This window comes from Lasioglossum baleicum, unplaced genomic scaffold (genome assembly GCF_051020765.1).
Source record: "Lasioglossum baleicum unplaced genomic scaffold, iyLasBale1 scaffold1633, whole genome shotgun sequence".
NCBI lineage: Eukaryota > Metazoa > Arthropoda > Insecta > Hymenoptera > Halictidae > Lasioglossum > Lasioglossum baleicum.
In genome coordinates this window covers 7,074-20,561 of record NW_027470692.1, presented here as the reverse complement: position 1 = coordinate 20,561, position 13,488 = coordinate 7,074, and the positions used below count along the sequence as shown (strand labels likewise).

Below are 13,488 nucleotides of genomic sequence, written 5' to 3'. Positions count from 1 at the left end.
TTGAAAATATTTGTCAACACACAATTGATATTTTTGTTTACACAAATCAAGTTTTCAATAAATGCCACAGGCACTATTTAGATTTATTGCCTTATTTGATATTCAAGAGTATTGATAAACTTACTCTCTAATAAAATGCTACATGCACATATTTTCTATGCAAATTGAGGTCATACAATACCTCTTAATTTGTTCCAAGATGAACATAGGCAGCTTAAACTTTCTTACAAAAGATATATAAATATTATTAATCTAAGTAAAATATACAAAAAATTTGATAGATGGTCTTTACACGATATATTAGTATATCAGATATTACTCTATTATCTGCTTAAATTCTCAAGTGATGCTTGCTTTATCTAGTGTGAGTTAGAATCAAAAGTGGTATCTAAATCTCATTACACCAATTATATCTATATGACTGGTGATACATAATAAATCTTTCATTCATCTATCATTTCGGCATGGAACGTTTCAATAATAACTTTTTATTATTTTTCTTATAATCCTATATATCTCGAACAGATTACGATATAAAGTAATTACTGAATCATTGTTTCCTTTTGGCTAGTAATAAAGGTATAACCAAGCAATAACAAATTGTGGATTTGATCTTTTATGAACAAACAACATCTACTTATATATCAATAGTAAGATCAAAATTGTATCAATTGTGTATAATTTTACCTGCCCTAGCATACTCAAAAACCTAAACACAATACAAAGCACTGCACTTACAATGACCATAGGTACCTTCCAATCCAGTTCAATAATAGCATCCTTAGCAAAGCATCTGAATTTCTACTGCAGATCAGAAGGAAGTATTTAAATATCAAATTTGTTATTAAAATCGCCTCTTTCTCCAAGAAATCCTGTGTACCATCCTGTATAAAAACAAGGAAAAGGAGAATTCTACTTCCATTTTAGACATATCCAGAACTGGCTTGGATTTTTGAACTGTTGGTGTGTAATTTGATGTAAATTGATAATTTGTTTGTAATTCTTGTACTAGGGATTTAGAGTAGCTGAATTGGACTTTTTTTAACCATGTTTTTATAGTGCAGTATTGAACTTGATTTTTGTGATGTCTAAAGGGGGAATGCTAGGGATTGCTCTTTTCGTTATTCAGCTTCAATATCCCAAACTGATTCTAGGTATGGAGATTCAATGAATTGATGGTCAATTGACCAGGTTGTAATCTCAAGAATTATACTGGGTCATATGAAGCATAACCGCAGATATCTCATTACCAGAGAATAATCACCAATCTGTAAATCAAGTAACACCTCCTTAATGGTAAACATATTATCATACAGTGCAGAAAATACCTTAGAGAAAAACAATATAGTATAAAAGCCTATCTACAAGACGTCCTGAAGGATACCAAAATCAACTGTATTATCTAAAAACTCTGTACAACAAACTCTAAACTTGACTTGTAGTCGCTAATAATCCACGCAATAGTTGATGCGATTTTAAAAAATGAACAAGTAAAAATCAAATGTTTTATATATCTCATGTAAAATAAAAAATTCATCATATATATATTAACCTATGAAATTAACTTATGATTGTTTGTAAACTACTTATTCATATTCTGTTTCACTGAAACTGAGCCAACATCTAATACGTTACAATTAACTACAAATCCTGAAAACACATGTAGATGTAAGTTTCATGAAGTCTTAAGAGTTAACGTCCGGATTAACCATATAGATTTATAAAATACTTTTACCAGGTTCTTCCAGAGATTCTTTTGATAAATAACTAAAGACCCAGGTTCTACATTACCAATATTTGGTAAAACTGTTTAAGAGAATCTATATGATGAACATACGGGTTAAGATTGATACTGTAAAAATTAAATTCTCTGCATCCTTTGCATATCCTCTGATGAAATTGTAAGATCCTGATCATTAAGGGAGTAATTTAACCTTCCGTTGTCAAGAGTATTTATATCAGGACCTGCAATTTTTTTACTTTCGGTAATCTCCCAGATCTTGTTGATCTTACACTGTAAACTTTTTGTATCACTATCAATATCATTGCATGAACTTAATGATTCTATATCATCTTTTTCAGACATTTTTCCTTCCGTGGCTTTCTTATACACCTTTTTATGTCTTATTTTAATACTTCTTCATATATATCATTTTATATCTGTATTTTCTTCATATTCGATTGGATCAAAATCATCATCTTCTTCTTCTTCTTTGTCAGATGTACCCATTTCTGCAATACTGGTTGCTATAAGCCCTAAAGATAAATTAAGGGATTAGTAAGTATTAAAAATATTACAAATATTCACAAAGGTATAATAAAAACACGATATTTAAATTTATTTTTTAACTTACTATGAGATTTCCGTTTCTTTTTATTTTTGTATTTTTCCTATCCTTTGTTCTTCGTTGCTTTTGTTTTTCTTGCGTATCAAAATATTCTTTGTCCGAATTGTCAAATGAAACTGGCAATAAATAATTAGAATTATATTATTATTTGTAAATTAATTGAGTTAACAGTTATATTATATTAATTAAAACAATATAGTAATTTTATACATTTCATTTTTATAGAAAATAAAGCAATAAAATGTACATATAAACGGTAGTTATAGTTATCCAGATTACTTATACTTAATGTAACAAATTTGTTTATACAAATTTACAATTTCTTCCTTTTAAATTACTTTTATGAATAAAATATATAAATTTCATATATACTTTATATAAAATTACTACTTTTTATTTCATTAACGTATATCCTATGACCATTTATTACATTTCTATGTACACTTCTATTAAACTATTTTATACAATACTTTATACAAAATATTTTCTATAAGATATCTTTATATTTAAATATAAGAATGCATAAATAAATTTATATTTCAATTAAAAAATAAATGTAAAACGGACAAATTATACCTAATGATTTTTCTAGTATTTTCAGTATCGAATTCTTGATGAAATTCAGGAGCCTTTTCAACTAAAGATCTATTTATTTTCTCTATTTTCTTAAATTTCAATTTCATTTCTTGCCTTGTTCTATTGGGAAAAAGACTTTGCACCAACAAAAAGTCTGTACCAATTGTACTTAAAGCTTTATAGAAGTTTAAAGTTTCCTGTTGGGACCATTCTTTACTTGTCTGACGCTTCTTATAAAATCCAGTTCCGCTATTATCATCATCGATAATAGCTTCTTTTGCTAATACTTTCCTATTCTTCTTTGCATTAGTTTGTTCTATAACAAGACTTCGTTCATCTATTATAATTGACCATTTGGTCCAACTTTTACTTGAGGTACTGGCATTGCAGATGATGGATCATCTTCATTTTCTTCTTCCTGAATTTCTTCAGGTTGGCAAAAATGATTATTCCTTTCTGGTTTCAATAGATATATTAATTTTACTAAATTACTTTTAAACCTTATATGATTTATATTAAAATACATCTGAAAAGCAACTACATTATTTAATCTATTTAATAAAATACTTACTGACATTCCAATATTTTTCTTGTCGTTATGGCAGATCCTATAGACTTCTTCATAGGATTAGTAACTGGATTATAATATATTAAGTCATACATTGTAAGTTTGCTTCTATCTGGAGTTTTATTTCCATGTTTTAAATGGAATTCTTTTCTAGCGTCTGCTAGCTTTTTTGCATTCTGAAATTAGTATACGTCTTTTATGTCCTACTTTAGATGTTATTAAATTATTTTTAGCGTTATTAGTAACAGCATCCTTTGTATTAGGTGTTAATTACTTGTACTTGCTCCACTTCCTTCAATACTGTTTCTTCTTGTTCTATTACTGTTATCAAATTTTGGTGTTGGTTTCATAAAACCACATCGATTTTGTGTTAATTTTGTAGAAGATGCTAAAACATTACAGAAGATTTAAATAACTCTGGTAATATATTTTACTGTTTTTATAATCTATAATAAATCTCTAAGATAATTATCTCTTTTTAATAATAAAACCTAATGTCATTTTTCAATTTATATGTAGAATAAATATCGCAGAATAACTTTTATATCCTTCTTCCATTCTATTTATATTTTACTCAAACATTTTCTGAAACGAACTACAATTTAGGAGATAATTACATGGAAAACTTCGAATGGATCAATATATATGTATAATATGACTAAAATTAGTAGAAAGGATAGACTTAGAATTATCTAGGTAAACCTCGTATTTATTACAATCTATACGCGAGATTTATTTAATAAATAAACTAAATACACTTGACCCGAATCAAATTTGAAACATTAATAAATTCCATAAATTATGGACAATATTAAATTTATCTAGATAATCTAGATCTAGTTTTTCTATTAACTTCATTTGTAATTTTTAATTTATATTTGCATAGAATTTTTTAATTCTAATATAATACTTACTAATTTGTGTTGTATTTGAAATTTCTGATGGTTGTACAATCTCTTTTTTAAATTTCTCAGAACTTTGTATAAAATCACCTTTATACTCATTACATTGATCATGTGCAATTGTTCATTTTGCATTTCTTCTTCTACCTCTTGTATTTGTTTTAATTCTTTTGTATTGTCCACATTTTCTTGTATCTGATTTTCTTGAGAAACATTTTTTGAAATTTGTTGCGATGTTATATTAATATCATCAGATATATTTTTATTTTTCTCACTAAGCTCAGTTGAGTTAGCAATTTCAATAACAGGCACATCTTGCGTTGCTTTTCTTCGGGTTGGAACTGTTACCATAGCCTTTATACGTGCTCGATTCATTTTTTAAAGATGTTAGTTTATTGAAAACTGTAAACATAATTTAATATTAAAATAAATTAATATTTATACAAGTATGTAATTAAGTTATAATATTAAGCTATTTTAATATTTTTAATGTAATTTGTTTACAATAATTTCTAATGCGAGGTAAATAAATCGTCTCATACTTTAACAATAAAATAGTGATCCCAAATACCTTATTACTAATATAAATTTTACGTGCAGTTTAAAGATATCCATATTACGTTAATTTTTAAATAAATTAAAATAAATACCATAAACTTTGTAGTCTGTAATTTGATAGAATATAACATTAGAGTTTATAATTATAAGTATTTTTTATGAGCCCAGTAGAATGTACTGTTTTCGCCTATAAATAACATGTAACTTGAAATGTGAAAAACAGTTTTATTAAACTTTTAAACAAACAAAGTAAAATTATTGTTACATTGTAAACAATTTATGATGTAAGGTTATACATTTACTTACCAATATACTTCTCACTCTTGTTCAAAAGTGAACTAGCAATACCACATATTATTTTCAGTTGTTTATTTTTTGTAATATTTAAGATAGAAAATATTGTTCGCTATTAATGTCATTATTAATCAATATTATTATATCCTTATTTATTTTTCATTTTTATTTTTTAATGGAATTGTAGCATTGTTTAAAATTCGTATATTAAAATCTGGTGACAATTTACTTTCAAATGTTATATATTATGTATTTTGTGGTCATTTAAGCTTGCGATTCAAAGCTGCCAGGCGTGCAGAATGTTCTTTTATTCAGAAAAGTAGGGGAAAAGGACTAGAAATGGAGAATGGCACTTATGAATGACAATGGGTGTATTATGGGGCAGGGGGATGGGTTGCTTAGTATTCGTATTTTAAAGAAAAAAAAACTAAATTGAATTAAAAACAGGGGCATTTTACTTGATCATCGCTATGCTACATTAAATATACGTACATATTCTGTTACTCTCATTAATTTTTTATTTATTTTACGGTTCACATTGAATACTAGAATACATTCAATTATGAAAAGTAAAAAACAATTATGCAAATTCATACAAATGATAAAATAACCATTCTCAAGTCTGTAAATATTTTTGATCGTAAAATGTCAGTATAATTGTTACACTCTCATAGGTATGGTAACAATATTGATTTTCATAATAGCTGAATTCTACAATATACCGTTATATTTTTAGCCAGTATATTTAAAATATGGCAAGATAATGAAGTTCAATTCGATGTTTCTTATACGTAATATTTCTCATTTCGTTATGCTTAATCTTAATTCACATTATATAAATACAAGTACAGTACTAAATATATAAATTGTATTAAATTGTAAATTAAGACATAACATATCAAGAATTTCAATTAAGATAAATAGTATTATAGTAATAAATATATTTTTTGCATTTTATAGAAAATGATCCGAAGAATTAATAACAGGTCAATATTTATAAGTTGTCTTTCAATTTCTATTAATCATATGCAACTATGATTGGGAGAATTTGCTGTTGATAAACTTGATTTAATAGAAGATACAAAAGGAAATGCAGGTGATAATGGAAGACTTATAATAACAAATCTCAGAAGTATATGGCATTCTTTAAAACATTTATAATAATTGAAGTTAAATTTTACAATTTTGTAATCTATAAATATTGTTCAAGATAAATAAGTGACATATGTTACAAGACATAAGGCTGATAAATCTGATAAATAAATTTTTCTCTAGGTATTGGATATAACACCTTTATAACAGTGAATAGTAAAAGTCTACATAGTGTTAGTATAATTTCATAAATTATAAGTTTTTATTTTTAATATATAAATAACAAAAGGATATTATTTTTGTAGTTGCAAGCTCTACATATTTTAGCTTCCTTCCGAAATTGTAGATACGAATTTCTATTTACAAATCAAGATTTAAAAAGTACAAGACATTATAGGCGGGTGAGCGCCCGCCTTCCTAGGGGATCGCGGTTGGGGAGGACGGCGTCGCGTAGTGGTCGCGCGACGCTGTGACGTGTGGGACATAACATCTAGCTCTTCACGCGTGAGGGCGGGGGGGGGGGGGGTGTTCTGGGTGGGATTGTCCGCATCCCGGGGCCCCTCTAGGTGCGGAGAGGATGGCCACCGTGGAGGTTTTAGTGGGGTTTTAATGGGTACAAATCCCACATACCACCGTCCTCCCCCTCAGGAGGTTGGGGTATCTTTTTGAAAAAAAAAAGAAAAAAAAAAAAAAAAAAAAAAAAAAAGAAAGAGAAAAACTTTAGTTATTACTAGCATAGAATCTAGTGGAGGATGTGTATTGGGATTTCAAGTTAATCCTGTTCATCAGGTAATATTATATTAATATTAATTTTAAACAGATTTATTCAATAAATAAATATGTTGTTATTAATTATTCATCAATTATTACAGGCTCCATTACACCAATCAAATGTGGAACAACATTCTGAGATACAAGACAATCAATTTCAAACTGAAATTTCAAATGTATTTGACTATTATTTTTCTCAAGGATCGAATAAAAAAAAACCTAGTTCCTTAATTTATCTAGGTCTTACAACAGAGGAACCTCGAGAAGTAGAACTAGAAGTAGTAGTTGTGCATTAAGCTTAATTAATACATTGACAAACTTGAAGTGTCATAAATATTATTTTTAATACAAAATTTAAAAAATAATTGACATTAATACATTGGATGTATTATATCAAAAAATATTATCTCACAACACATAAGAGTGAATCAGAATTAGAATTAATAAATTTCGCTAGAATGGTTTAATGGATATAAAAGAAAGCTATTATAATAAAATATATCTAATATTTTTCTAGTTTTAGCATTTCTAAATCATTTGATATTTTCAGCTAGATTTGTAAGAAAAATATAGATATAATAAATATACATATAATCATTATATGAGATACAATCAATTGCATTTATTAATTATATTAACATAACGGTGGTCTTCTTTTATCCTGTTACCTCTTCAAATATTTTTTACCACTTTTTTATATATAAAAGAAGTCAATGGTAGGAATCTCACAACTATTTAATACAACTATTTTCTTCTCTTTTCAACATTTATATTAGTAACACTTTACCAAATAGTTTTTAGTATTAGTCTATAAGGAATTGATGAAAAAAATAGATAATTAGAATTAAAGCATTAGTATTCTACAATATAACACTGAATAAATCTTTAAATGTTTAATTGCAATTTCATACCACTTTTCAAATTTTGTCTTCAAATTTAATTTGGTCTACAATTTAAAGGTTGCACAATTGATTGAACTTGATTATCATATTCATCTTCGTTTAGTTTCGCCTGCTGAACAGGAAATTTATATCCCATATTCGTAAGCATTACTTCAAATGGATCCATCTTCAAACGAATTTGATTTGCTGATGCAGCGTCTTCTAAATTTTGAATTTCTCTTGCATTTATGCCGCCATCCTATCACACAAATAACAAGTTTTACTTTCTCCTTAATAAGATAATTATTATTTCTTTAAAATAATTATATACTTTTAATAAAATATTTTTCTTCAATAATTATTAAACGTACTTCAGGTAAAGGACTCCATAATCTAACTACTGAATCAATACCACTGTAGTTGGATGAGGTTGAAGGCAGTTCACAATACGTTTGTCTTCTCTAAGAACACGCACAATATTTGTGGTATTACGATTCCAAGTAAAAAATAAACCATCATCTGATCCTGCACAATATATTGACCACTGCCTAAAAAAAATTGATAATTATAAATGCATTACTAATTACTAAATTTTTGGGACAATTTATAAATCATTTTTTGAATATACTTACTTTCCAAAGAAATTAGCTTCTTTTATATCAGTTGTAGTATTACAATGCCCACAAAACCTCATTTTATAATCAATTGTATTGTGCCGCCATTCATGTTCATATTCGTTCATATTGTTCAAATCCGTATTTTAAACTAGAAAAAACCAACTCTGAAACACAAGAGACGTTTATAATTTCATATAAAAATTCCTGATTTGAAGTTATAATCGAATAAAATTCAATCTAATTATCTGATAGTCGGTAATTTATATTACCCTATCAGAGTACCGAAATATGCTGGAATTTAAAGTTAAAATTCTTAATTTGATTTTGATATGAATTAAAATGCATTAAAATTGTAAATTTGAGGTTATAATTTAAGTAAAATGGGTATAGTTGTCTTGTAGACGGTAATTTATCACCTTATGGGAGTCGCAATACGCGAGCTTTAAACTAGAAAAAACCAACTCCGTTACCTACAATGCGCCGTTCAAACTGAAAAATCAAATTTTTTAATACAGGATGCGTCTAAATCTTTAGTTAAAATTGTTATTTTCGTGGTATAATTAAGTAAAATTTAATTACACTCTTCCACGGTTGGTAATTTGCTATCTTATCGGACACAAGATGCGTATTTTAAACTAGAAAAAATCAATTCTGTATTGTAAGATGCGTTTAAATTTCAAGTTAGAATTTTAATTTCACTTTATAATCAGGTAAAATTCATTTAAAGTATTTTACGGTCGGTAATTTATCACCCTATCGTAGTTGTCAGGCGCGCTGTTTAGTCGAAACTAACTCTGTGGCAGTACACGAATCAGATTTTTAAGTTAAAATTGATAATTTGACCTCGAAATGGATAAAAATGCATTAAAATTGAAAATTTGAAGTTACAAAAATACTTGAAAGTCCAAATAAAATTATTTCACAATTCAATTTTACAGTTAAACAATAAAAATTTAATGTAATTTAATATAATTTCTAAAGCTGTTTTACCATTTTTTGCCTTTTTATATAATGGCATTTTAAATTTTTATTTTAATTTTTAATGGAGAAATTATTTTATTAATAGTAACTATTCATAAATTAATTAGTATAAATTATTTAGTATTTTGATAATTGAAGGATTAAATGAATATTTCAATTGATTAAATTAATTTAAATGGTTTAATTAATTTTATTTTCAATATAAAGATATTTTTCTTCTTAAAATATAAGAATAATTTAATTAAAACCTTAAAAAGGAAAGTTACAAAAATATTTAAACTAAACTAATAATATTCCAAATATTAAAATAAGAATAAATTTTAATTTTTAATAATAGTTGTATAAATTTAGCTGAAATTAATTGAATTATAGCTATTTCGAATACGATTTCATATATATATATATATATATATATATATATATATATATATATATATATAAAGTTTAATGATTTTAAGTAAGATATATTTTAAATAAAGTTTAAATTTATAAAATTCGAATAAAACATTATAATGTTTTTATTAAATATAAATTCGTTTAAAATAATATTTATAAAAAATCATAATAAATATATTTTAAAAATTAATATTTAAAAAAAGAAATTTAAAATTAGAATTTCTAATAAAAATATTAAACAAAATATAAGTTCTCTTAATATTCTAAAAATTATAATTAATATACAAAAAATATAAATTAAAATTTTTACTGAATATAATTATTATATTTCGAAAAGAATATATAATAGTTAATAAAGTTCTAATCATTAGATTAATAGTTTTTAACTTGGAATTTTAAATTGGTATTAAGAAACCTTAAATTTTTATTAATAAATTCACAATTTATCCTTTTTATCAGACATAATACCAAAAATATTAATTAATAAAATTAATTATAGTTCAATAAAAACATTAAATTGCAAATATAAAATTGTATTATAAATATTAATTAATTATCGAATTTAATTTAATTTACTATTTTATTTTTGTAATATATCAAATAAAAGTATTATCAAAATGTTAGAAATTAAACTAAATAATATTAAAGAAGCAAATTTTATATAATACATATAAATATATCTAACGAATAAAATTACTATTTTAATAAATATATTATATCAAATTATAAATATAAAATTTTCAATTAATTATTTAATAATAAAAGGAAAATATCATTGGTAATATCGAATAAATTAATAAAATAAATATAAACATAACAATTAAATTATTATTATAATTCAATATAAATAATTATAAAATAAATTAATATTATAATATAAAAACATTTTTCACTGACAGTATGAATAATAATTAATATATATCTCAAAATTAGAGTTGAGCCGCTAAGTAATTTTGTAATGTTAATAAATTTAAATATATAAAAAGATAAATATAAAATACTTAAAATTCCAAATAACATTATTTCGTAATTCAATTCCAAAACTAACCAATAAAAAGTTAATGTAATAAAGGAAATTAAAATTAAATTATATAATTAAGTTTAATTTAATATTTAATAGTTTATAAAATTATTAATTTTTTTATCACTAATAATACTAAATATAATGTACATAAATATTTTTAAATTAGTATTAAAAAATGATAATTTTCTTAATTAATATTTTTAGCATTGTGTCTGGTGAAAGAGATAAATTATTAATCATTTATTTGAATTTATTGATTAAATGAATATTTTAATTGATTAAATTAATGTGAATAGTTTAATTGCACCATACACGCACTTCCGTGTATAGCTCAGCATTAATACCATCTAGGCGTTCTCAGTCTCGCTTTGCTAATTGCCTCATCCACTTCCTCCCATTCAAAGCACTTACCAGAAGCTCTCTTCCCATTCAAGCCCACTTGCTCGATCTCACTTGACATACCTGTAGCTGAGATGAAACATTCCAACAACGCACTCGCACATTCACTCCACGTGGAAACCATCGCACCTCCCGCATTCAAAGAGCTCAATCTCTCCCTCCCAGTCTTGCCCCTGCAGACACTGTAAACAGGGCCCCACGGATCCATGTTGGACGATTCGCTATCGAATCGCCTCCAGCTATTCTCCTTCTCTCTTTTTAGCATACGCTTATATTCGCTCAGTAAATCCTTGTATTCACGCAAGCGCTCATGCACATTCTCACATCTTCTCTTTCTCGCACGCTGGTACCTACACCTACATTTTCTTACCTTTCGCTTCATTTCCTTTAACTCACTCGTCCACCATACAATCCTCCTATGGCACTAGCGCTTTCTCCCTTTCATTCGCTTCGCATTCGCAATATGGATCCATGAGGTAGGTAAACTTATCAATCAAGTAGCCCACGCTTACATCTTTCAGTACATTCACACCATTTTCCTTCGCACACTCCACTAAATCATTCATATATTCTTCCCAGCATAAATCCTTACACACCCATCTCTTGCCTATCTCAGACGCATTCTCATCAGGCGCACCAGACATCATGCTAATAAGGATCACATTGTGATCGCTTATTCCTCAGTCATACATCAATGTCACTCTGTCCATTCATACCCGAAAACGTATACCATACACTCGGCTCATTCAACACGACCATTCCTTTTGCTAACACCCATTCCTCAAGCTATCGCCCACGCATTTCGTTTAGCGCACTGCGGTCACCACCATTGCTGAACCACAAGGAGGAAGCCGCATTCGCATCCATACCAAGCAACACATGTTTTCCACATGCAAACTCAAACACTCTTTCCATGTACCCCAGATACGGCTTGATATCTTGGCGTTACGGAAGTACATGGACACCACATATATCTCCCCGAAATCCCCCTTCATCCACACACACACACCATACTCGTTCGTATAGTCAGCACCTATACAGCACCTCCACTTCATATATATACTCGCCTCTCACGTAAAAGAAACTCATACATACTCTTTGTTAATTCCACACATACATTACCCACATACATTCCTTTCCTATTCATTCGATTTACCACTCGCACCCTATCCTTAAAATCACACTCAAGCACTCCCGCAGCCTTCAGATTCTTAACAAATAATTCATTCAAAAATTCCTCGTTCGTCATAGTATTCTCTATGTCGAAAATCACCACCTTGGGCCCGATATTCCGCGATGGCTCTACTTTCACACCAATTTCCTCAAACTTTCTACATTCACTCAACTTCGTCAAATCGCGTTTACTCACTGCCTCTATTGCGGGACCCCCACTCCTAGTTTTGCGCACGGCACGCAAACAAACATCCAGGCTATCACTAACATTCTTCATCACCCTCTCCTTCACTTTTTCACTACTCATTTTTACGCCATCGTCTTTTGGTTTCACCACGATGGCGTACGTTTTCTCAGGCATTCTATTAACATTCCCAGCATCCATCCTCCCCGACATACTGTTTGCAGCCACACTAGCAAAACTTGGCCTCTCAGCCACACACACACTCCTTTCAATTTTCTTTTCACATTCCTCAAGTCGGCCACTCAACCTCTCACTCTTGCTTAACATCTTCATCATTAACACTTCGCACTCACTCATACAACCCAGAACAAATTCACTAACACTCTTCGAAACTCTATTACTCTCTGTGAACAGGAATTTCCTTAACCTATCACCAATCGCACTCATACTGATCAGTTCATCGCTCATACACTCTCTCACACACTCATGATCGTCCGGCCCCGAAGCCGACGAGCTTCGAGCCAACTCCTTTGCTACCCCTGTCCCATCTCTAACTCCGACTAACCCCCCCCCCCCACAAATTCACAAGTTTTTCAAATTTTCTTTCCATACTATTCCCACCCGATGGGACGTACTAAAGTCAGCCTCCTTCTCGGGCGATAGCCTCGACCACCTCCCCCGAAGTGACCGAATCGTTTAAATCTGCGATTTAGATTTCCGTCGT

General features: G+C 28.2%; 1 pseudogene; it reads right to left on the bottom strand.

Moving 5' to 3' along the window:
* Nucleotides 1–1,685: 1,685 nt before the first annotated feature.
* On the bottom strand, nucleotides 1,686–4,769 carry LOC143220818 (uncharacterized; annotated as a pseudogene).
* Nucleotides 4,770–13,488: the final 8,719 nt, after the last annotated feature.